The sequence below is a fragment of the Urocampus carinirostris genome, chromosome 6 (assembly GCF_059441175.1).
Source record: "Urocampus carinirostris isolate Australia breed hairy pipefish chromosome 6, RoL_Ucar_1.0, whole genome shotgun sequence".
Taxonomy (NCBI): domain Eukaryota; kingdom Metazoa; phylum Chordata; class Actinopteri; order Syngnathiformes; family Syngnathidae; genus Urocampus; species Urocampus carinirostris.
In genome coordinates, this window is record NC_142354.1 from 13,681,607 (window position 1) to 13,703,148 (window position 21,542).

The 21,542-nt window shown below is 41.3% G+C and overlaps 1 long non-coding RNA gene across 3 annotated transcripts in view; it reads left to right on the forward strand.

Moving 5' to 3' along the window:
- The window catches only part of LOC148363873 (uncharacterized), a 120,088-nt gene that overhangs the window by 19,843 nt on the left and 78,703 nt on the right, over window positions 1-21,542 (forward strand). For all 3 annotated transcript variants that reach the window (XR_015850624.1, XR_015850622.1, XR_015850623.1), the window contains exon 2: window positions 6,330-6,457. This is a non-coding gene — a long non-coding RNA (uncharacterized LOC148363873). The remainder of the gene's footprint in view (window positions 1-6,329; window positions 6,458-21,542) is intronic.

The window sequence follows — 21,542 nt, forward strand, 5'->3', positions numbered from 1 at the left end:
TTCCTGATTTCCTTTTTTTGCCTCATTTTCTTTCTCATTTCTTCCGTAGTTTTATTCATCTTTATAAATAATATTATCCCTTCTTTTGGTCTTTCTTAGAGAAAGGCTGGGTAGACATTATGGCGAAAGCCGGTTATTAGCACCTGTATTTAGGAATTCGACGAATATCAGTCTCATTTTTATTTTTTTAACAGTCCGATTATTTAGGCTCAGATGCAGCCTAGCCTCTCACTTGCTTTCCTCCGTCTCAGATGCTACTTAGCCTGTGCCTTCTGATTGCCTTAGCAACCTGGGGCGGAGCCACTGAAGCAGGAAGAATTACATTTGAGCGCAGTAAATGCTTTTGAATCAAGACCACTGATAATATTTAGATTTTTGAGTATCTCGAATCTGTGGTCTGCGTGTGATTAAGAGAAAGCGTAAAAAGTGTAGTTGTTTTAGGGAAGCATTTTCAGGTGAAGACTAATGAATTAGCTCTTATCTTAACATGAGTTTGTCAATCAGGCGTGTGTTTGTGTCTGAGAGAGAAAGCATGAAAAACATGCTAAAGTGGAAGGCTGAGTGATTAGCTACTACCGTAACATTAGTTTAGCGATCCCAATACGCACACCTTGACATTTCAATGCACTTTTTGTTTTAGGTTTATTTTGTTCAGGTTGGTTGTATTGATGTTTTTATTGATTTATTGTAAATACAAAGACAAAAAATAATGGGAAACATTATTACAGAATTTTTCCATATTGACCATTTTCTCTCACGGTCTTCCAGTGTTTACTTAAAAATCGCTTTGGGTGCTTCGCAGCAAAGCTCAATTTTCTTTTTCTTTTTTCTTTATTTATTTTTCATTTTTTTTAAACGTCTCCCTCTTAAGAAATTTTATTGCTCGGCGTTGTTTTTTGTAATCTTCCCCGGCGCCAGAAGGAGATTTCCCTTGGCGTTAAGTGATGATGATGATGACACAGTACTGCTGTAATGTTTTTTTTCATATTGGATTTTATTATCAATTCGACTCAATCTCCAGGCAGGTGATTAAATTGAGAAAAAAAATGAGACAATTACGGCCACAACGCTGCCCCCCGATGGATCGGCACAGAACCGCAGAACAAAAGTCATCAAAATATGGAAGCCGTGTTGTAAGCTTTTTTCATTGTGTTGTTTTATGTGCTAAAAAGGAACTGTTTTCTTCTTTTTTGTTGCCATTACTGTATTTCCGCCTGAGATGAACTGCGCTCGACAGCAGAGATCCATTATCCCAAATAGAGGGGACTATATTGGACCATAAACTAAACAGAAAAATCCAGAAATCACATGGCATGATTTTCCAGCCCTGTCGAGGTGTACATTGTGCATTGTGGTTTCTTGATTTTTCTTTTTAGTTTATCTCTCACAGTGGACATGCACCTACGATGAACATTTCAGAACCCTCCATGATTTTTAAAGGGAGAAAAAACAAAATAGCAGGGTGTTCAAATACGTATTTTCTTCACTGTACATCCCAGCATGCACCGTGCACTACTTCCTCTACGGGGTTAAATCGAGTCGGCGGCTGCCTACCGTAGTTGTGAGACCTGTTGCGACTCAATATTGATCCACTGTATTATAAGGCGCATGGTCAGCTTTTGAAAAAATTGAAGGCTTTAAGGTGCGCCTCATAGTGTGGAAAATAGGGTATTTTATACAAAGTATCTAATCTAAATGGATTCAAAAATCCTGGTGTGTTAGTGTGTGTGTGTGTTTGTGTGTGTGTTAGTATGTGACTTATGGGCTCTGAAACGGCTGAACTGATTATTGTGAACATTTCCACTGTTGTACCTTTGGGCTCTGGGAGTGTTTTAGCTAGGTTTTCTATCAAGGCATCCAAAATAAATACCAACAATATCTATGAACGTGGCCTGGCATTGCCTTCTTTTCGGGGGCTGTGATATGCTGAAACGTGAGCATTATGATAGACATTTGGACTGAGCAGGTGTGCGTTTAGGCATCGCTTATTGGTGATGAGAGCCGGTGACATATCCATTCACTCCGGGCGGAGTCAGAAGCCATACTTCTGCAAGCTGTTACTTGCGATTCACGAGTCGGATATACCGGGTCCTTTTCGGACGAGCAATTGGCGGTGGGAATCCCGGCTCTTTTTCAGAAAGCGGCACTTTGGGCTGAGCTCACTAACAGCCCCAACAACATACCTGTCAAGTTCTAGGGCTCCATGCCCTTACAAACCGTCATATTTTACCTTACAAAATAATCTTACACCATATTTTTTTTTTCAAATGTGTTTATTTATGTAGTTTAACATGCTATATTGTACATGTATTTCATTATATCATATAGATTGTTAATTAACATTTTGTTCTGAGATACTGAGTTGCTCGACATGAATGAGGTTTATTGTAAAAAAGTTTAGAAATGAAGTCGCCTGGACGTTCACTGTAGAGGGAAAAAATACATGCAAATATAATTAAGTAGAATAATATATTTTCTTATTCAAATTATGAATTCATTTTCTGCATGAAATTATTGTTGGTAATATACTGATTAAAGGGATACCCAAAAAACTGTCTTTTTTCATTTTCTCTTTTTATACTTCCTTTTTTTTCTTAACTTCTTTATACAACGTAATAATTCGTAACATAATGCATCGAAGCAAGTGAGCCGTTTGAGAGTCGGCTCTCTTTCATGAGTTGAGCCGAAAAAGCCAGTTGTCTAAAAAGAGACGGACTTCCTTTCACTACACAACTACCACGGAATGATGCATGATGGGAAATCCCCAGGCGGCAGACGCATGTGCACAGTAGCATCAAACCGCTCGCTTGTTTGCAACGGAAAAAACGATACCAAGATAGAGGCAACCACGGCGAACTCTGATTTGATTGATTTGCCGTTTCGTGATAGTCGGTGTATACCGGATGGTACTCATAATTAACAAATTTGCGTTTTTCCGTACAGATTTTGTCGTACGTCTTACACATCTTAAAATGCATAATAAACGTACTTTGTACGGCAAAAACGTACAGGTTGACAGGCATGCAACAACCTTGCCCAAGTAGAATTCCCGGGCCATTCTGCTGGTTTATACATAAAGTTATAATGCAATAGGAAAATTCAGGTGAAATTGCCCCTTTGGGAAAGGAATTTATTAGTAATTCGAAGACTTGTGCATAATGTGATTGTAGAAATGAAATCATGAAAAGGAGAATTATCTCAAAGCCTTGAGAGTGACCAACCCCGGACTGATTGGAGTGAATTCTCTGTCAGGTTATTGACAGGGGCGTAGGAAAGAAACAGGGGAAAAAAGGAAGGACAATCTTACCCTGTCTGTCTGTTCAAGGAGATAAAAAAAACAAACCCAGTGTGTGCTTTTCCCTCCTCTTTTAACATATTTTCTTCTCTGTTGCTGTCGAAAAAGCAAGGCCACTTTGATCAGAGCGTTATCTGGCACTGCTGCGGCCTAATCCGTGTATTTGCTCCGAGTCTTAGCCGGATCACGGCGCTGCAATCAAAGCGCTAGCGAGTCGGCGGCGCCGGCGAGGGCATCAACGTGTGGGAACACGAGCTCGTACAGTTTGCTCGTTCAAACGCACTTTGAAAAAAAAAAGGGTTGAGGCAGTTTTTGGAGGTGCAAAGTTCTACCGAAATCAAGTTTACTCGGATGGTAACTTTGTAACTGATGCATTATTACGTAAACACAACTTATACTCCAGTGTGATGTGTTAGCTTGGTTTCTTTGATTTTTAACAGTATCGTTACATAAGCCATCGTTACATACACCAATGCAATTGATGTTATGCATCGAAAACTAATCTTATTTTTTTCCAATTGCTTTGCAGGATCGTTACATAACTCACATACAATGTGACTTATACTCCAGTGCGATTAAAGTCTCACGTCGAAAACTAACTTCTTTTTTGTTATTAGCAATTTTGTTTTATCCTTAAACGGAGCTTAGTTATTTTCCATTTTTGAGCAATTTGATTTATGTTTTATGTAAAAACAAGCTTTGTCCCCCCACCCCCCCCCCCCCTTTTTTTTTTTTTTTTTTGCAGGATTCTTCCATAAGTTACAAAATATGTGACTTATACTCCAGTGCAATTGATGTTTTTCACTGAAAACTAGCGTGGTTTCTTCAATATTTTTAGCAGCATTGTTACATAAGCCACAGACTTATACTCCAATGCAATTGATATTTTGCATGGAAAACTGCCTTATATTTTCAATTATTTAGAAGGTATGTTACATAACTCACCAAAAATGTGACTTATATTCCAGTCCGATTTAAGTCTCACATTGAAAATTAGCTTGTTTTTTGTTTCATGCAATTTAGGATTTATACTTAAAAATAGGTGCAGTGTTTAGGTTTTGGGAACCTCCTGTGTAGGTTCAAATCCAGCTATCGGACTTACTGTGCGGGGTTTGTATGTTCTCCCCGTGCTTGCGTGGGTTTCCTCCGGGCACTCTGGTTTCCTACCACATTCCAAAGACATGCATTTCAGGTGGATTGGCCGGTCCAGATTGTCCCTAGGTGCGATTGAGCAAGCGAGTTGTCTGTCGCTGTGTGCCCTGCAATTGGCTGGCAAACAGTTCAGGGTGTCCCCTGCCCACTGCCCGATGATTGCTGGGATTGGCTCCAGCACCCCCGCGACCCTACTGAGGATAAGCGGAGCAGCTAATGACATGAGATGAGATGAGACTTAAAAATAGCTTAGTTCTTTTCGCTTTTTTAGCAACACAAAAACACATCTTTTACTTCAGTATTGTTACGTGCCACAGAAAAGGTGACTTATACTCCAGTGCAATTTATGCTGTTAACCGAAAACTAGCTTAACTTGTTTTTTGTTTGACAATTTTTAGCAGGATTGTTGAATAAGCCAAAACTTCAATTCACACTCCAATGTATTCTTTTTTGCTCAGGCAAGGCACGTGGTCGAACTTATATGTAAGATGACGTTGTTTTATCTACTCCAAATTGTGTTTGCATGTTATTTTTCTTTATTTTTGTTTTTATTATATAATTTTTTTAGTATACACTACTTAAATCTCGTGAAATGCTCACATTTAAAGCAAAACAGTATATTTTGTCGCCAGTTTGAAGCAATGCATATGATATTTAGTTTTGTAGTATTGCTGAACTTGTATTTGTGTTGTACACAAAAGTATTTCTGTCATTGAATAATGTTTGTAGTATTACTGCATTTTAATTTTGTAGTGTTTATCTAGTATACTATTTGTAGTATATTTGGAGTTTTTCTGTAGTATTATAGTATTTTCATAGTGCATGTTTTGTAGAATATCTGCAGCATTTATGTCGTAGTATTTTTCTACCCTACTATTACTGTCATAATATTTTTGTTGTAGTTGTATAGTATTTCCATAGTTTTTGTCATATCTTTAGTATTTTTGAAGTTGTAGTTGTATTTTTGTAGTCATTATGTAATATTTCCAGTGTTGATTTTTTTGTAGTACATCTATAGATGTATATTTGTGTTTTTTCTGTCGTAATTTTTATGTAGTAGTAATATTTTATTATAATATTTCTGTAGTGGTATTGTTGTAGTGTTTCTGAAGTATCTTTTAAGTATAGTACTTTTTACCATAGTGCTTTTGTAGTATTAATGTAGTATTTTGGTAGTATTTCTGTTGTAATATTACTATAGTAGTTTCTAGTATTTCCATAGTAACTTTCTCTGCAGAACGAAAGAAAAATAATGTATGAGCCCCATGTTTTAAGCACTTGATGATTAGGTTTATAGTCATTTTGTAGTATTGTTTTAGTATTTCCAAAGTAGTGTCACGACCAGAATGGAATTAGGACTCAGATGCGTAACCCTAACCACAGTTTTTTGAGATAAAGAGGAAAGGCAGCGCCTTCCGAATGCAAAAGTGGATCTTTCGGAGTGTGAGATCGTGGTGTCGAAGACGGAAATAACAGGTCGATAGCCGGGACAGGAGAGCAAAACATGTTTGGGATCAAAAAACAGGTCGTAGCCGGAGACAAATGGGGAAATCAGGAACAGACGGGTGGAGAAAGGTTGAAAAAAGCGGGACTTACCGGAGTCGGTCGAAATGCTTGCCTTGTTGAAACAGAGGTTCGCGGATGGACTGACAACAGGTGAGTGAAAGGACCGAGCTTATGTAGGACGGGGAACCAATCAGGAAGCCCGCGGCGGCTGGCGCCAAACGAGCGGGCACAGGTGAAATTAAACCCACTACACACGGCGAGGCTGCAGTAGCTGGACTTGAACCCTGAACCTCTGCACTGTGGGGCTGTGCACTAACCACCCATGCACCGTGCCAAGACTATATGTATATAAATATATGTATTTTTTGTTTTGCAGCGTAGGAGACGAAAACAATCTCCCCGATGGGGCCCCTCCTCCTCCGATCCACCGTCCCAACGGCGTTCGATCAAGCCTCCGGCGCTTCATCGTTCTCTCCCCCTCACGCAACAAGCCGGCAACTCCATGTAAGTAGATGGCAAGTCACAGGAAGGTTATTCGCTGAAGACAATTTGCGTTTTGTGTTTTCCTGACATGTTAGCGTCCCCTGCCAGCATATGCTCCATCACTGTAGATACGGATCCTTACAAACAATCTCCCTAATGCTAATTGAGGTAATTAAATGCGCGGCATCCGGAGCGTGCAGGTGCAGGTGGTAGGCATTACTCATGTCTCCTTGCCCTTGGAGGTAACCCTCTCCATCTAACGAGGTAAACAACGCACAAACGTCGTTATTCACTCTTGTCGGACGAAAAGGCGAGACGACAATGAGACATATTTCCGTACGGATGTCCTTTTTCGTGTGCTAAGTAAGCCCGTCGTTGAATACGAAGGCTATTGAATTCAGTCGGACAATAGTTGAAGGTAGAGGGGTCGGGAACCTGTGCAGGGTTCCTGCAGAGCCTTGAAAAGTCTCAACGGGCATGGACTTCATTATCATAAAAATAAGGCCTAAGTGAGCATTAAAATGTCTTAAATCCATCCATCTTTTGCACCGCTTATCCTCAGTAGGGTCGCAGGGGTGCTGGAGCCCATCCCAGTTATCTTCAGGCAGGGGACACCCTGCCTGGACTGGTTACCAGCCAGTCGCAAGGCACACAGGGACACACAATTCGCTCGCTCATTCACACCTGGGGACAATTTGGACCGGCCAATTAACCTGACATGTGTGGAGAACATGCAAACTCCACACGGGGACGCTGCTGTAGCTGGTTTTAAACCCTGAATCTCCGCAGCGTGGGGCTGCGTGCTGACCACCCATCCGCCATGCCGCCTGGGTCTTAAATCCAATTTTCGAAAATGTGAACATAATAAAATGATTGATATATCTTTGAACAGAAAATATTTAGGAATTTTCAATTTTCTTTTTTAATTATTCGCCGATTTACTTTGGTGGCACCATGGCGCGCCAGGTATTATTTACGAAGTACAATAAATTGTGTGCAAGAAATATTTTTTTTTGTTTTTTGTTGACTTGGTCTTGAATTTGATTTCGAATTGTATTAAAAAGGCTTTTATCAAACTTGAGCTGTATGAACCCTGCTATGGCTAGCCAGCCAGATAGGGCTCTTTTCATGAGTACATATGGCTCGGGGATCAGAGGGGAGGAGGGAAGGGAAGGGGTAGGAGCCATGGAGAGGGTGGGCCGCTTTGTGCCTTAAAAATCGTCTCGTCGAATAAAACAAAATAGCCGCTAGCCGTTAAACTCCCAAATATCGGTGCGGAATATGGGTCTACCTAATACTCGGTTAACCTCTGACTTACAACCAGAAGGCCCCAACCGGGGTTTGAACTGGGCACAGGTGCAGCCAATTATCCTAAACCATTTAAAAGGACATTTTTGATCAGCAAACTTTGTCGGGTCATTTTCGGTTTTTCCCTTGTTCTCATTGTCATTTTTATTTCCACCAGAATGCCAGATATTTTCCAGTTCCAGCTTTTGGTTTGTTTTTCCTGTTTGGACTTGGTCAGGTTTTTTTGGACTTGCCATTTGCTTTGTGCTTCCTTGTTCATTTGTTACTTTAGTCCTAGTTTTGTTATTAATTGCAATCCCGAGCTTTGAGCACCTCTGCCCCCAGTTCCTGTTTCCCCCACATGGGTCCATCCATTACTAAATTTAACACGCTTCTTATAAAATGGAAACTAGCATTGTCTTCCTTTAGGTGGAGGGTGCTTCTACTCACACATAGAACATTAGCATTGTCCTCGTTTGCATGGAAAGCTGGCATCATCTTCTACACCCAAAAATGTTGCATGTTTTTTTTTTTTTTTTTTTTCTAATGAATCAATCTAAGATAAGCCTCAAAAAGGGCTTTATATTCTGGTGCGATACACAGTAGGGACCCCCTTGTTACGGCGTCCCCGTTTGACAAAATCTTCACCTTATGATTTGGGATGAACTCTACAACATCAACAACAAACCCCGTACCCAAAAGCTTAAAGGGACATTGTGTATTATTTAGCTCCCCTACTAGTAAAAACAAAAACTTGTATTGAAAATATTGAAAAAAAATATGATCAGATAAACAAGTAATAACATAAGGCTCACTTAAAGGGAGCTGGTAGTATTGTCCGCCATCTTGCTACCACGGGTACCCCAAATTAGATTAAAATGTTGCATGTTAGTCACTTAGACTCTCTGTAGTTTGTAATCTTTCTTGTGTTTTGTAGCCCTCAGTTTGGTAGCCCAACACATTACCTTCATTTACCACATTATGTTCGTCTTATGAATCCAAAAGTAGCCTTGTCGTTCTTTGCGTGGAAAGCAAGCGTCATCGTCTACAAGGAAAAATGTAACATGAATTCAGGTGTAATATATAGTAGACTCTGATTTGACGGCATCCCTGCCTCATGATGATTTGAGTTTCAAATGTAAAATAATAATACTACCAGTAATTCTTTGGCATTTCCCTAACTATACGACATCAATAACAAAAAGATAAAATTCAAACTTTGTGTTGTGTGTGCGTGGAGGAGTAAAGTCTCTAAGATAGCCTGGATGCTACTGATCGACGTTACATACGATAGTGGTTTGTGTCACGGTATCATAAAATTAGAGATAGGCTATTGGCTAAACTACTTCCCACAATGTCTTTCTCTTTTTGTATTCAGTTCAGAATTGTGTATGCTTCATAAAGTCTTTACAAGATCAATACTGAATTTAACATCCTGTATCTGTTCGCTATTGGTCCAAGGGTTGCAGTAAGGGAGAAGAGAAAACATGATAAACCGAGAAACGAAGCTTTTCACAAATGTGCATATATATATATATATATATATATATATATATATATATATATATATATATATATATATATATATATATATATATATACAGTATGTACACAGGGCTGTGGTGGTTGGTAATGCCTAATCAATAAACAGTTGGTGCATTTGCCATTTACAAAATGGACTTTTGAAAGCATACTTAAAGCTCGTAATTGCAGAAACAGAGCTTGGCGGCAGTACAAGAAAAAGCAAGATGGAGAAAAAAAAAAGGGTGGAAAACAGTGGGAGGGACATCTCAACTGGAGTTTATTAAAAAGTCTTTATTTCGAACATTCTGCTAAGCAGTAGGTCCGTGTTCAAACAACAAATCAGAGAGAATCAGAACCGTTAGTCCAAACCCAACGTTTTACGGAGTAAGAAACAGGCTGGTTTTTATTTTCGGCATATTTTGCCGTTATTGTTCCAAAAACTATCAGCCTTATAGCTATTGCGTATCCCTATCGACAACTGTTAAATCCTGGCAAAATTGGAAAATCCACCTTTTCGGCGTGTTTTTAGGGTTTGCCAAACTGTTAACCAAAGTGAAATAATGGCAAAACCTCCAACAAGTCAGTCACTCATCTGCAACACAAATGCGACAAATGCAATTAAATCCCTTCAAAATGTTGGTGTTTTCTCTGGGTTTGCTGTTAAACTGTGAAGCAAACTGCCGCAATGGCAAATTATTGAACAGATCAGGAACACATCCAGGACTCAAATGCGACAACTGTTAAAACCTGCTGAAATATGACATTGCACAACCTTGTTTGATGTGTTTTTTGGGTTCACCTGTTCACATGTGAACTGATAACTATGTTTTTATTCCATGACTCACAGTTACTGAGTTATTTGATAACAACGGGGTGTGATATTTGTTGCATTTGGGATGATGGGGCGTTATCACGCATGTGTGCATCAAATTATCCCCCCCCACACCGGAGCCAGTAACCTGGATGCCCGGGAAACTGCAATTTAGTTTGAAAGAAGCCAGCAAGGGGACAAGAGGTCTGGCTTACAAGAAGCCAAAATAATTATTTTTGAACCAGAGAAGAGGTCCAGCCAAACAAGCAGCACAGGACCAAATCCTGGCCTGCTTGAACAAAAAAAGTTCTGGCCCAGTCCCAGTTTAACAAGCAACTAGAGATCCTTGCTGAGTCAGTGCCTTAGCCTGATTGACGCAGCGACCTCAAATAAATGCTCCAGACACCTACAGCCAACGAGGGCTTCAACACACTACATCCCGTGGCCCTGTTTCTGACCCGTCTCCAGCCTTAAGCGTTCCTCGCCGCTTGACAGCAGAGGACCTCCAGACTCATCGAACCAGAACCATAGTCCATCTCATGGTGCTAGGTATTGGCTATGAGGGGGATTCTATCAAATTACAATCGCGTAACAATGAAGCTAACATTATTTTCTATCCAAATGGGGCCAGTTAAGATTCCAACTCTGATCTTTCTTTGTTTAGTTTTCCTAGTCTTGTTTTCTTTTATGTTTTATTGGTTTATTCCGTAGATGATTAGTAAAAGAAAACACATTTAAAGTTGTGTGTAGCCACCCTTTAAAATGACTAAAACAGTTTTTCATCTGTTTTCCTGATTTAACAATCTAGAAAAGCCAGGACGAGTTTTGCAAAGAATAAACCCGGCTCTTTAATTTAATCGGTCAATAAAGTATTAGGTGAAATCATTTATTCATCACACAAATTTAGCTACAGCCAATAAAGTGTGAAATAAACAGCCACAATGAAGAACCCCACGACAAATCATAAACACATGTGATGCAACAACTGTTAATACCTGACGAAATCTGACACTAGACAACCATTTTTGGAGTGTCTCCGGGCTTCGTGGTTAAACCGTGAAGCAAACGGCAACAATGGCGAAACCTATCACAAATCAATAGCACTTCTGCGACACAAATGCCACAACTATTAAACCTAAGAAAATGCGACATTCCATAACCTCTTTCAGTGTGTTTTTTGGGGGGGTTCGCCATTCAACCGTGAAGCAAACATGCTCAATCTGGGAATTAGGGCAAAGTTGCTAAATCATTCATGCAGATTAAAGCGAGCCTTAGGTTATATACAATTGTGAGAAACTGACAGCGGGGGTCCGGTCACACACACCCGTCGGATATTTAAATCTGCGTTTGTGTAAAAATCAATAGGACTGTAAAGAGGCCGGCCGGAACATAAATGAAAGGTTTTCGGTATCGATTGGCGAGTGTGTCTGCACACAAAAAGTCACACTTTGCGCTTGTGTTTTTAACAAGAGGTGCTTTGTGCAGACGGGACTCAGAGTGGAATTCATGCTTTGAATTAAAGCAGGGTACTTACGATGGCCGACGTGAACCTACAGCAACCTCCACCTCTAGCATTTGCCTTCCGCGTCTGTACCGAGAAAGCTTTGTGCAAATGTCAGCCGAGAAAAGCAGCAGCAGACTGACTTTCCGCACAATGTTCCTGTTTTTCTGAGCTGTAATTTTTTCGCTTTTTAATGAGTTGGTGACTTGGGTGTTGCAAAAAGGGGACGGATCACGTCAGGCCTGTCACGAAACTGGGGGCAGGTCCGGACCTCAGGCCAGTGGTCAGCACTAATGAGTATTGACAACAACCTGAGCCTGTTTCACCCCAATGCACTATAGCACATATGTCAAACTTGGTCACGGCACGCGGGCCAGATGCGGCCCGTGAAATGATCCTGATTCATTATTGTATCTTGCACAAAGATTCTTTTTTTTTTTTTTTTTTTTTTTTTTTTTACAGAATGTTACTTTTCCTTCCAGAAAGTGTTCTTTGGTTAATAGATTTTTGCACTCTATTCTATTGTAATTCATCCATCCATCCATTATCTGCATCGTTTATCCTCATTAGGGTCGCGGGGGTGCTAAAGCCCACCCCAGCTATCTTCGGGCAGTGGGCAGGGGACACCCTGAACTGGTTGCCAGCTAGTTGCAGGGCACAGAGACAGACAACTCACTCGCTCATTCACACCTAAGGACAATTTGGACCGGCCAATCAAACTGACATGCGTGTTTTTGGAATGTGGGAGGAAACCGGAGTACATGGAGGAAACCCATGCAAGCACGGCGAGAACATGCAAACTCCGCACAGGAAGGCTTTCATTTGAACCCATTACCTTAGAACTGTGCCTAGCAGGCTAACCACCCAGCTGCCGTGCCACCTGTTTTAATTAAGTTAAACTATATTTAAAACAATATTTTAGCCAAGTAAATTATATTGCTATTATCACGTTTTCCTTTGAAGTCAATTTAGCCCACTTTTGCCAAAATAAAAACTTTCAGTTCTTAAATGTGCCTGAATAATAGCAATTTCTTTCATGTCTTGTTCAAGTTATGGGGATTTTCATATGAAGGAAATTTGTCTTTTGGGCCTGTTGAGAAGTCAAGATCACTGATAGAGGCATAAGACAATATTGCTTTATCTATCTGATTGTTGTTGAAAGGTTCGCATCTACCGTTTTTTGTAACTCGAATGTTTGTGAGTAGGGGAGCGTCTGTAACACTTGGCAAAATTCGGAAGCTTACTTCCATATTTTCTTGCATGAGCATAGATGTATATGACTTAAAATGTCAGTAAAACATAGCGAGAACAAGGCAGAATTTTTGGGGACCCACCATCATGCACCAAATTGGCTTACACGAGTGGCTAGAAAAGGAAACGGTGGTAAAAAGTCAAAGGTGTCTGAATCAAAGAAGTGGCTATAACATGCAGGGTTTAGCTGTGTCTGGTAGAACAGGACTCAATGAGCTTTATTTACACAGAGCAACCATCAATAACAATAGCAGCTTGTGTCTAACATGAGTGGATAGAATACAAAACAGTGAAAAAAGTAGAAAATGCCCGGAACACTTGACTCAGCTGTGTGAGGCAAGTGACACTGAAGCACAAAGCAAGCTTTTTTCAACAAGTAGCAGCTATCAGTAACAATAGCGTCAAGCCATAGCCTGCGGCTGAGTGGCCAGCGTGAGTGGCTAGAAAAGGAAAAAAAGTGGACAATGCCTGAATCATTGGACTCATCTGTAGACAATGAAGGACGAAGCAATCTGTATTTACACAGAGAATCTAACAATAAAAATAACGGCTGAGCTTAAGGGGGGCAGTGTAAACAAGCACTTTTCTGAATGCCAGCGTGGAGAAGATCATAGCAGGAAAACTCCAATTATGGTCCCTGATAACAGTTGCTCCCCTCAGGCAAATGTTGAGCGTCTCGAGCATGACTCCCCTCCCAAGAGTGACGAGGCCATCTGAAGCAAGGACAATACTCTATTCAACCGTAAGTTCTGTTTAATCTTTCTGTCATAAACCAGGAACGGAGACAGGACCCAATAGCCTTTGTTTTACTCATTTTTTATTGAGAAAGAGAGCAGTGCTTGCTTCCACGATCCAATGATTGTCAGTCACGAATGGGGTATGGCAGGAACGCGGAAGTGGCACTTCCGTGTCGAACGAGGGTAATCGGAGACGGCTAGGAAACAGGTCGATGGCCAGGACGGAGGAGCAAAAGCGATAACGAGTCCAGAAAAGAGGTCAGCAACAGGTATCAGGCTGGAAACAGGGCAAAACAGGTTGATGGCCAGAACGGAAGAGCAATAGCAGAAACGGGTCCAGAAACAGGTCGGCAACAAGAATCAGGCAGGAAAACAGAGCAGGATATGTCGGATAGTACAAAGCTTGCCTAGCTGAGAGCATAGGTTCGCAGACGGGAGCCAATCAGCAACCAGGCTGTTGGGGCCAAAGGAACGGGCGCAGGTGCCTCGCATCAGTAATCATGACAGTTTCAATTTGTAACAAATGCCTAATACATTTCCAAGAATTCTTTCCCTGTAGATGAAACAAATAGCATGTGTCCTTCACAAAATGGCCATCGACATATCAAGTCTTATAAGTCAATTTTAACGCCGACCGTATATGAATTTATTAAAATATATTGGCCAATAATTAGCCAATTTGTATGTGATCCTCATCCGTCCTTCCGTCCCCTGACATCTTCTCGCGCCGGTGATCTTAATAATTAGCGCTTAGAAAGTCACCGCTGCCTTTGTGACTCCACCAATTTGCCTGTCATTATTCCCCAATGTATTCACGACATCTTTTTGAGTCATTTTAAGCCCCGTTTGGTGCTCTATTAGCTATGGGTTATGATCATTAGGATAAAAGAGGGGCGTTTTGTGCCCGAAAGGGACAAACTTCAGAGAGCCCAGCTCACTTTGTGCCCGGGCTTAGGCGGTCTTAATTGTGCCTGTCATAAAAGCTTCACTTCCCTTTGCTAGCGAAAAAAAGGAAATGTGTGATCTTCTGTGTCCGGAGAGGAGTTTCTCAGATTTTTACGTCAGTCCGGCCTACCGATGCCTAATGAGCACAAGTGCCAGCGTCCTTCCTCATTCTGTGATGGGGGAGCATAGACTGCATTTACATGAAGAGAATAGTCTGACTGGGATCAATCTTCAGAATTTCTGAGCAATCTGAATATACATTTTTCCATGCTTTAAGACAAAAAAATAATGCCTTATACATGCAGTGCCTCGCGATTAAGGGGGCCATCACCAGTGGCATCAAATATACGTTGTTTTCGCACTTAACCTTTAAAACTGAGGATTCTTTCATTCTTGTCACTCACAAAAATCAACAAGTACTGTGCTTGTTTGCTATACGTTCACTTCATTGCTGAGTCCCGTTTGCTACACATAAATGCAAAAAGCATGGACTTACTTTATATACGGATGGATAAAAATGTTGTGCCCACTTAAGAACAAGGTAGAAAGACAGAGCTAGAGAGAGAAGAGAGCAATAGCGAGAGGTAGAGAGGTAGATAAAGAAAGAGAAGTAGGGAAAGAGACATGCAGAGAGAGAAAGATATTTATAGAGATGTAGAGAAACAGAGTGGTAGAGAGGTGGTGAGAGAGGTAGATATAAACAAAGGTTTAGAGAGAGGTAGAAATATAGGTATAGAGGGAGAGCGGTAGAGATGTAGAAGGGACATTTTAGCGATGGAGAGGGAGAGAAGGAGAGGTATAAAGGGAGAGAGGTAGAGATGTAGAGGAGGAAAGGGAGGGATAGAGATAAAGAGGGAACAAGAGCGGTAGAAGAGGATGGAGAAAGAGAGAGGTGGAGAGGGAGAGAGAGAATGGTAAAAAGGGAGAGGAATAGTAAGCTATGGGGAAAGAGGGTTACTGTGGTGGAAGAGAGGCAGATAGAGATTGCTAAAGGGGAGAATGGTAGAGAGGGAGCAATAGAGAGAAAGAGGTAGAGAGAAAAACATTTCAGCCGGCGTCTGCGTGTATCATTTCATGCACTTGAGCAATCGGAATACTCGAATGTAGTTTTTTGAAAAAATAACACAATGGTATCATAGCAACAACATAGTAATAACATGTTGCATATTTATTTAATGAATGCATATCAAACTAGTAGTCACTCATGCTAAATAGCTGTTATTAGTACAGTATACGGTATTAGTCTGGAAAAACAAGACATCTTTAATAAAAAAAACGTGTTTGAGCATCCCTGATTGATATTTGTATTCCCACAATTTAAAGTGTGATTAAAGTAACCTTTTTTAGAGTATGACATACCTCCTACCAGCAGAGGGCCCCAACTGCGGCTTGAACTGGGCAAAGGTGTGTCCAATAATCACACCCCTGCCAATTATCCCGAATGCTTTTAAAGGACATTTTGAACATATGTTGTCTGGTAAATGTCATTTTCACTTCCATCACCGCGCCAGGTTTGTGTTTGTTTCCGATTTTCTTTGTTACTTTGCTCCTTGTATTTTCCAGTTCCAGTTTTGGGATTTAGACATATCCAGGTTTTGTGTTTTTGCCACTTGGTACCTTCTTTTGTTAATTAATACCATCCCTCTTTTTGAGCACCCTTGCCTGCAGTTTCTGCCTCCCCCTCATAGGTCCATCTTCCACCTAAAAAACTTAACGAAAACGTTGGCCAAGGAATGAGCAGGAGGGACATGAATTGGGCATTGTGGCATACCAAGATATGCTTTTGAAAGTCCTGCAGTTGTAATTGTCTGGCTTTGTTGCTGCTGGAGAAAAAATGGTCCTTTCAGTTTTTTTCTTCTTGTTTTTTTTTGGGTGTAGCGGTTTGATGTAACGCTGAAGTTTTTATTGTTGTACGGTAAAGTGCTGTCATTAGCGGCTCTCGGATCAATATGCTCTTAACGGCGCGTCCGTATTCACTGGAGTGCAGGGGCCTTTAAAGAAGCTGTTTAACGGCAATAACAGCCCTAAAAGATGCAGCAGACCACCGACTGCTCCTCTTTGAAGCTTTCTACCCAATTGCAGAGAAACTCGCTATCGAGCGATCACAAAACTTGAAAGGACTTCGAGTCCGTGAATAATTGCAGGATCAAAAGGGCATCAAGGAAAAAGGTTTAAGTGGAAATTAGTGCACAGATGATGGGTTGCTTCGAAAGCTTTGTTCCACTCTAGGGATAAAAAGCAGTCCCTATTGCAGGTAGTTTTTCTACAATTTCAAATATTACAAGTTTCATTACTGTTCCTATCAAAAAACATTATTAACAGAACTCAGCAATGTTCTCCTGTATGGCTGTGAAAGGTGACACTGAAGGAACAAAGAAGGAGCATCCGACAATAACAATAGTGGCTAGCGGTGAACCGTAGCATGAAGGCAAGTAACCAACACTAGTGGCTGGAGAAGAAAACACTAGATAAAGAAGCACCAGATGCCTGGACCAGTGTTTTTCAACCTGTGTGCCGGGGCACACTAGTGTGTCGTGAGACCCCCTGGAATTTATCCAATTTTATCTTTCCAAAAAGTCAGGCCATTATTCAATATTTTTGCTATCTTTAGACGAGGAACTGTAATAGTCATCCATATCAGTAGGTGGCAGTAGATGTTCATACCGTTTTTATATACTAATCTGCTCGTGAGGTAGCACAGTACATTAAATAACTTAATTTGTTTAACAAATCGGTTTGAAAAAAATAAAAAATAAAAACATAATTTAAGTATTATTTTCTTCTTTTTATATACTAATTACCTGGTTATGAGGTAGTACAGTTAAATATTTGACATAATTAATTTTCAAACATTTTCGACGGACGGTGTGCCTTGGAACTTTTTTATAAATAAAAGTGTACTTTGGTTTGAAAAGGGTTGGAAAATACTGGCTCAGACAATGGGACTAGGCAGCTAACAATAGTAAAAGCCATAGCCTGCAGCCTCGTGTTTAACATGAGTGGCTAGAAAAGAAGAACTGTGAATAAAAAAAAAAAAAAAAAACACCTAAGGTTTGAATCTCAGGACTCTGAGAATGCAGCTAACAAGGACAATAGCGGCTAGCAGCGAGCCATAGCTTGCAAGTGAGTGTCTAACATAAGTGGTGAGAGTAGGAGATAGTGGTGAAAAGTGCAAGATACCTGAATTACAGGACTATTGGCATTTGCAGTTCACAATAACAATAGCGGCTAGTAGTGAGCCAAACCTTGCAGCCAAATAACAAGCATGAGTGGCTCGAGAGGGAAATTGTGGGGAATAAAGTGCCTGATACCTGAATCACAGGACTTGGCTATTGCAGCTAACAATAAAAAAGGCCATTAAAGCGGCAGTCAGTAAGCCATAAACCTGCATCCAAGTGGTTAAAACGAGTGGCTAGAGAGGAAACAGTGAGAAAAAGCGGAAGATGTCTGCGGCTAACAATAGCGGCAAGAGATGCAGCCGAGTGGCTAGAAAGGGAAAATGTAAGGAGAAGTGCCAGATACCTGAATCACAGGACTTTGCTATTGCATCTAACAATAACAAAACCGGCAAGCTGTAAATCATAAACCTGCATCCAAGTGGTTAAAACAACTGGCTAGAGAAGGAAACAATGGGAAAAAGCAGAAGATGCCTTGATTTTGGGACTTGACGACGGCGGCTGAGAATAGCGGTAAGTGATGATCCATAACTGGCAGCCAAGTGGCCAACGTGAGTAGAGAAGGAAAGAGTGAAAAAAGTTAAATGTCTCTAAAACGAGGGACTAGGCAATTACAGCTAACCATAACAATATAGCTAGCAATAGCCTGCAGCCAAGTGGCTAACATGAGTGGCTTGACATGGAAAGAGTGAAAAAAAGGAAAATATCTCTAAAAACAAAGGACAAGGCAACTGAAGCTAACCATAACATTAAAGCTAGCTATAGCTTGCAGCCAAGTGGCTAACATGAGTGGCTGGAGAAAAAGAGTGATAAAAGCAGAATATCTCCAAAACAAGGTACTAGGCGACTGCAGCTAACCACAACCACGGCGGCGAGCCAGAGCCTGCAGCCAAATGATAAACACGAATGGCTAGAGAAGGAAACAGTGGTATAAGAGTAGTAAATGCCTGTCAATCAGGACTTGGCAACTGCACCTAACAATGTCTGCAAGCAATGAGCGATAATGTTCAGCCATCATGAGTGACTGGAGAAGGAAAACGTGAAAAAAATAACTCTTGAACGAAGCGACTGCAGCTAACCATAACAATAGCGGCGAGCCATGGCCTTCTGCAACTGCAGCTAACCATAATAGCGGGCGAGCCACAGCCTGCACCCAGGTGGTTAACACGAGTGGCTAGACAAGGAAACTTTGGTACAAACATAGAAAATGCCTGTATATCAGGACTTGACAACCGCAGCGAACAATATTTGCAAGCAATCTGCAGCCAAATGGCCAACACTAGAGAAAGAGTGAAAACATATCTTAAACAAGGGTATTCAGCGACTGCAGCTAACCATAACAATAGCGGCGAGTCATAGCCTGCGGGCAAGTACCTAACGTAAGTGGCCAGAGAATGAAACAATGGAAAGAAATGTTGACAATGCCTTACAAATGTACAAACATGCGGGAAAAAAAAATCGACATGCGAGATAGTCCATGTATTTTTGATTTGTATCGATATTGTTATATTAGTTAAAGGGATGATGTTTACACCACCATGGGTCACAAAGTAATCCACAGTAGGGCTTTAAGTCATTTCATAGTTTTATTATTCGATTTTCAAAATCTTAAGTCACTGAATATACGCACAAGCGAGTGGATGTGAGCTTAATTATTTCCTTTTATCACACACAAGCCGGTTTGAAAGGGTTATTGTTTCCTATTTTTAATTTCGACGCCTCGGGAAGGAGGGGAGGGGTGAGGGAGCGCGATCCATTTTCAAATATTCTCTAATGAGCAATAATGTAATCGCTGTGTGATAAAAAACAAGCTCCCGGACGCCCACCGCCATCGCTACCAATCTCGCACCATCCCTGGCATTTGCTACCGTGGCATTTCCATTCAAATACCGAGAGGTATTTTCGGACACGCTTTCTTAATTACGTAGGGGAAAAAAATCGGGAGCCAGGTGTATTTGTTAGAGGTTGACGATTATCGATTGGGTCGATTATCGGCACCGATATTTGGGAATTTGACGGATATCGGTATCGGCGTATTATTAAGCCGATTACTTAACACATCACCGGGCAACAGCCAAGCCGATTTTTTTCCTCTTCCCCTGCTTTCTGTCTCGGACGCTAACCAACCCGCACCGTCTGATTGGATAAGCAACTGGGGGCGGAGCCATTGAAGCAGGAAGCCCACTCCGCAGTCACAGAGCAAAAGTTGATTAATATTTTCGTACGTGCAAATATTTTTCACATTCGCAAATAACCCTCTTTGTGACCACCCTTGACTGAAATGCTGAGGAAATGTCGTCAACGTGCTGCTACGCACACATGGAAGCAGAAATCACTGGTTTCAATCTCCCTTTCACGTGAACACGAACTCTTAGTTGCCAATCCTTCTCACCACTGTTCTTCCAATAGAACGAGTGGCATGATTGTAATTTTTACCTAGAAATATTGATCAACGTGATTGTCAAGGTTAAAATTGTATTAAGATGAAGAGTTTGAGATTAGGTTTTTGATTGCCCTTCCATCGGAGACGCGACCCACCTGAGCTTTCTTCTAGATCTGCTTCCGAGATTGGCTCAGGAATGAATCACTCACCCCCAATGGCTAGACTCATTTATTGAAAACACAGGCATAAAAGCCGCTCACAGAATCGGAATGTGTTCCAAATGCGGAAGTGGATCTTCTGGAGCAGGAGATCATAGTGTAGTAGACGGAAAAATGCGTCATTAGCCGGGACGGGAAATCAAAACGTGGTCGGGGTCAGAAAACGGGTCGTAGCTGGAGACAAACGGGGAAAGCAGGAATGGACGGGTGGAAAACAGGTGAAAAAGCGAGACCGACGGGAGTCAGAGTCAAGAATGCTTGCCTTGTAAATACAGAGGTTCGCTGACGGACTGACAACAGGTGAGTGAAAGGATGGAGCTTAAGTAGGACGGGGAACCAATCAGGAAGCCAGCAGCGGCTAGAACCAAAAGAGCGAGCACAGGTGACATTAATCAGTCATCATGACACTGAACTTCTGGACAGTTTGCTGCACTGAAAGTAAGGGGTCTGAATAATTTTGCACACCCACTTTTTCGTTTTTTTTTTTTCTATTACAATTTTTAAAAAATATCCAATAAAGTGTGTTCCACTTCATGATTGTGTCCCACGTATTGTTGATGCCTCACAAGGAATTCCAGTTTTATATTTTGATGTTTGAAGTCTGAAATGTGGCAAAAGGTCACAAAGTTCAAGGGGGCCAAATAGTTTCGCAAGCAACTGTCCATACAATGTAAGGAATCCATTAATGCACAACCAGGCGCAGAAACATTTGATGTCTTCAATTGCCTGAGCTGTAACCAGCCACACCATCAAATATGATCCAAGCGAGCTTCCTTGATATTTCAAATCGACCCGAGTGACCCTCCACGTTTTCCAGTTGTCAGCGCGCATCAATCGTCAAGGTGCGTCCCCACCTACCGGCCCGTGATGCGTGCGCTCGGATTCAGATTTCCAATTAAGTTTTCAAACGATCATTATCCCAGACGCTATGCTGAAGCCTCGCGTAATGAAAATAGAAACGCACGTCGAATCACGTAACCCTGTAACCTGCTATCGTGCGCATGTTTTTTTTCCTCACTCGTGCAATTCCACGGGGTTAAAAACAATACCAACGGAGGCTTTTAAAAGCGTAAACGCAGGAGCGCCCGCGAGATTGCTAACGTAAAATGATATCACGGGCGCTATCGGGAATAAATAATGGACAACGTGGATCTTCGACAAGTGCACGAGTGCAAGTTGAGAACAACACCACTCGGTGAATGTGAGTTATTGATCTCAACATCTTGGCCAGGAGATAGCCCCCCCATTCCGATTGACACCTTTTACACGATGA